This window comes from Palaemon carinicauda, chromosome 17, assembly GCF_036898095.1.
Source record: "Palaemon carinicauda isolate YSFRI2023 chromosome 17, ASM3689809v2, whole genome shotgun sequence".
NCBI classification, from domain to species: domain Eukaryota; kingdom Metazoa; phylum Arthropoda; class Malacostraca; order Decapoda; family Palaemonidae; genus Palaemon; species Palaemon carinicauda.
In genome coordinates, this window is record NC_090741.1 from 33,020,191 (window position 1) to 33,025,190 (window position 5,000).

The following is a 5,000-nucleotide window of genomic DNA, read 5'->3' on the forward strand; positions in this document are numbered from 1 at the left end:
TTATCCTTGTAAACTAAGTATGGGGTGTTTGGTGGAGCTTAAATGTCTACCTGGTGACTCATCAACAGCCATTGCCTGGTCCTAGCTTGGGTGGAGAGGGGCTTGGGCGCTGCTCATGTATATATGGTCAGTCTCTAGGGCATTGTCATGTTAGATCAGGCAATGTAACTGTCCCTTGCCTCTGCCATTCATGAGTATTCTTTAAACCAGAAGGAAAACGCCGATGAAATTTCAGTTTACTATTGCCTTGAATTAAGGAATAGACTTTCAACCAAAGGAACAGAAGCAAGAGGATTTAGATATGTTTATACTATGGCTTGCAATTGAAAGCTGTACTCTGTTGAAGTATTTGATAAAACATTTACTCTGTGATGGGTGACTGAAACCTCTCTTCTGTGGCGAGCAATGCAAAAACTCTTATTCTGTTAAAGCAATTGATGAACCCTTTGCTCTGTGGTAGGTAATGGAAGTGTTTACTTTGCTGCAAGCAACTGAAACCTGTCCCCTTGATAAAATATTTACTATGTGGTGGGTAACTGAAACATCTACAGTATTCTGTGGCGAGCAATGCAAAAACTCTTATTCTGTTAAAGCAATTGATGAACCCTCCACTCTGTGGTAGGTAATTTAAACGTTTACTCGTTGTGCAGCAATCGAAACCTGTACTCTGTTGGAAACTGATAAAAAAAAAAAAATTCTGTGGTGATAAACTGAAACGTTTACTCTGTGAGCAATAGATGCACCATTTACTGCAATGGGCAATCGAAACGTTTTCTCTGTTTAGGCAATTGGTGAAGCGTTAATTCTGTAGCAAGCAACTGATACTGTACATTTACACTAGTGAGCTACTAAAACAGATGAATTATTACTATTATTATCATCATTATTATTATTATAATTATTAATATTATTACAAGCTGAGCTATAACTCTAGTTGGAAAAGGTAGATTCTAAAAGCTCAAGGGCTAAAGTCCGGAAAAATAGCCCAGTGAGGATCGCAAACAAGGAAATGATTAAACTACAAGAGAATTAACATACAATCAAAATTTAATATTTCAAGAATTGCAACAGATCTTTCACGTATAAACTATAAAACTAAGGAAAACAAGAGGAAGAGAAATAAGATGGAACATCGCGCCCGAGTGTACCATCAGTTTATTACACCTCTTGCTACACCGGATAATCTTTTCAGCTTAAATCTGCCAGGAGTAACTCAACGATGGAAACGTTAGGAAATCGTATTGTTTCCACGTTCTGTGATCCACTTGAACAGACTCTGATTCAATTTATCTTTTCGCACAAAGGATCTCACTGACTTTGATTTGTCCTTTAAAATCTTGATGACAGACGTCTTTCTTTTCTAAGCTTTTTTTTTTTTTTCCCAGGGAAGCGCTGAGTATTTTGATAGCCAGAACTTGATTACCAACTAATCGAGTCTAATCACTGAGAATGATAAATCTATATCACCTTGTGATGAAATGATCTTCATAAAGATAAGAAAGGATTCCGATGAATCATTTGGTCAACGTGATTCGAAATTGATGAGATGACATTAAAGGTAATATATTTGAAATAGATTGAAATGGTTATTAAAAATGAAATTAAGTTTCTTGTTCATAGAATACATTAATCTTGCGCTTCATTATCGATACTATCTAATTGAATAAAGTCATCACAAATGAGCCATCTCCTCTCTCTCTCTCTCTCTCTCTCTCTCTCTCTCTCTCTCTCTCTCTCCATCAAAACATACTATACATCCTTAACGGCGGAAGGAAGTCGCACTGGTTTTATAATTCTTCAGTTAAATCTAACAGAGAGAGAGAGAGAGAGAGAGAGAGAGAGAGAGAGAGAGAGAGAGAGCGAGAGAGAGAGAGAATAGCTGAAGTAAAGAAAAACCTAGCAGACCATTCAGGCCTTGAGTAACCCTTCATGATCTTGTTTCTCTATAAATAGAGACTTCCACATTGGTAGTCTACGTAGCTAAAATGGTCAGCAAATCGGACTGAGCGACTTAATGCCGTTTCTGTTTCATTGGAATCATTTATCCTTTCCTAATGCCGTGCAAAAAACCCGTGGTAATCACAGCATCGTCGCTTTTACGTAGTGATTTAATGTCAGTCATGCAGTTTATCATAAATTTTTAACGCTCTGATTTAGGGCGGAACCTTCCCGCAGACTTTTCTGGTGTTAAGCTACACCTAACCTTTGATATTACTGATTTACGACTCACTGAAAGATTTGTTGGTAGAATCTAATAGGTTTATGAAGGATAAATATGTCCCGGTATTTGAATACCTAATAAACAATGGCTTTGTTTCTTCCAAAGTTCGTGATAAACACACAAATATTTCATTCGTCTCTCTGACCTTCGAGTGAAAATAATATGATGAAACTTCAAGATGTAATGGATGGAAAAATATCTTGAGTGATATCAGCAATTTTGGCAAAAGCCTTTGTGATCATAACCAGGGTTCGTTTAATCCAGTTTTCTCATCGTTTTTTTTTTTTTTATATTTTCTTACATGCACTTACACCTGAGCATGCAAACATGCATATATGCATGCACACATGACCGCACAAGCAGTGGGGATGTTTGGAATGCCAAATGACATAATATGGTGATAACAGCAGTCTGTTTCAGCACTCGATTCACTTTTGCTAGACCCACTGATCGCTGAAAGTTGGTACCAGCGGTTTCTTGGGTTAGGCAAAGGGATATGTGACTAACAGCTTCATCCCTTGAGGTTTCTTGTAAAAGTGACTCTTGGAAGTTAGTAGGGTGTGTACTAAAATTCTAGATAGACGTGTACAGTGTCTTTGGAAGAAGTCCAATTTTGAATGCATGGAGGCATTGTTAATCCACAACTCCTCTATGTGGTGGCCGATGTGGTAACGTCCCTAACTGGTGAACGCCAGCCTGGGGTTCGAGTCCTTCTCAAACTCGTTAGTTTCTTTGGTCGCTGCAACCTCACCATCCTTGTGAGCTAAGGATGGGTGGGGTTGGGGGAGCCTATAGGTCTATGTGTTGAGTCATCAGCAGCCGTTTCCTGGCCCTCCATGGTCCTAGCTTTGGTGGAGAAGGAGTTTGGGTCCTGATCATATCTATCTACGGTCAGTCTCTAGGGCATTGTCCTGCTCGATAGGGCGAAGTCACTGACCCTTGCCTCGGTCATTCATGAACGGCCTTTAAACCTTTCAATGTTATGGCTCGATCGATTGTAGACGTAAAATCACATCGTTAAAGTTGTTGCAAGCTGGAATGGTAGATCTAGGAGGCCTATAAGTCTACCTGATGAGTCATCAGCAGCCATTGCTTGGGTCTCCCAGGTCCTAGCGTTGGTTAAGAGAGGTTTATGGTGTACATCATATGTACATATGTTCGATCACTACAACGTTGTGTTGTTTTCTCTCGCCCTTCAAGTCTTTTAAGTACATGGACTGAATGTGAATGAGCAGCAGATACATATAAATGGTAAAAAGCTCTTTGGACGTTGGTTCAGTCATAGAAAGAATGGAGGTGGATAGAGAGTAAATGGAATGTGTAATCTGATATGATGAAAGGAAGAAATGAAGGTATAGAAAGTCCGGCATAATTAGCTAGAAGAATTGCATTATTAAGAGGATCTTGCTATTGGTGAGCAAGAGAGAGTAGTAGTATAGCTAATGGGGGCTGGGGGCATAGGTCCCTCTTGGTAAATGACCCCTCTTCCCTACACGGCCACAAAGAGAGTGGGTCCTCCAAAATAGGGTCGGATAATAAACGTATGAAAGTACAAGTTTTATTTTTCCTTTTTCACTTTCCTCACTAGGGTTGTAGCTTAGCAAGTAACAATAATAATGATAATAGTGTTTCTTTTTGGGGATTATTATTATTATTATTATTATTATTATTATTATTATTATTATTACTTGCTAATCTACAACCCTAGTGAGGAAAGTGAAAAAGGAAAAATAAAATATTTTAAGAAGAGTAACAACATTAAAATAAATATCTCCTGTATAAACTAAAAAAAAAATTAACAAAACAATAGGAAGAGAAATAAGATAGAATAGTGTGCCTGAGTGTACCCTCAAGCAAGAGAACTCTAACCCAAGACAGTGGAAGACCATGGTACAAAGGTTATGGCATTACCCAAGACTAGAGAACAATGGTTTGATTTGGGAGTGTCTTCCTCCTAGAAGAGCTGCATACCATAGCTAAAGACTCTCTTTTACCCTTACCAAGAGGAAACTGGCCACTGAACAATTACATTACAGTAGGTGTTGGTCTGGCCAGTCAAAGGACCCCTTAACTCTCTAGCAGTAGTATCTCAACGGGTGGCTGGTGCCCTGGACAATCTACTACCAAGTAGTAGTAATAACATTAATAGTATTAGCAGTGGTGGTAATAGCACTAGCAAGAGTAGTAGTAGTAGCAGCAGCATTAACAGTAATAGTAGTGATGATACTAGCAGCAGCACCATTAATAATAATAGTAGTAGTAATAGCATTAATAGTAAATTTAGTAGTAGTAATAGTAGCAACAGCCCCAGTAGTAGTAGTAGTAGTAGTAGTAGTAGTAGTAGTAGTGATGATATTAGCAGCAGCACCATTAATAATAATAGACGTAGTAGTAATAGCATTAATAGTAAATTTAGTAATAGTAATAGTAGCAACAGTCCCATTAGTAGTAGTAGTAGTAGTAGTGGTAGTAGTAGTTACCACCGATTCAATTCCTAACATACTAAAAAAATGAAAAATAAATTGTAAAATTTGAGATCCATGAATACGATCACCAGTCAATTACGACAGAGCAATTTAAAAAAAAAATAAAATAAAATAAAAAAAAAGTTTTTTAACTATCTTTTTTTATAAAACTCAAGTCTTCAATAATCAATTCGCAAATGGCCGCTCTTTTATATTATCCAATTGAATTCCTATCAAAGTGAGCCTATCAACTCGGTGAAGCCAATAATTAGCATAAGATCTATTTCGCCGAAATTTGCCGTTGTGGAATTCGC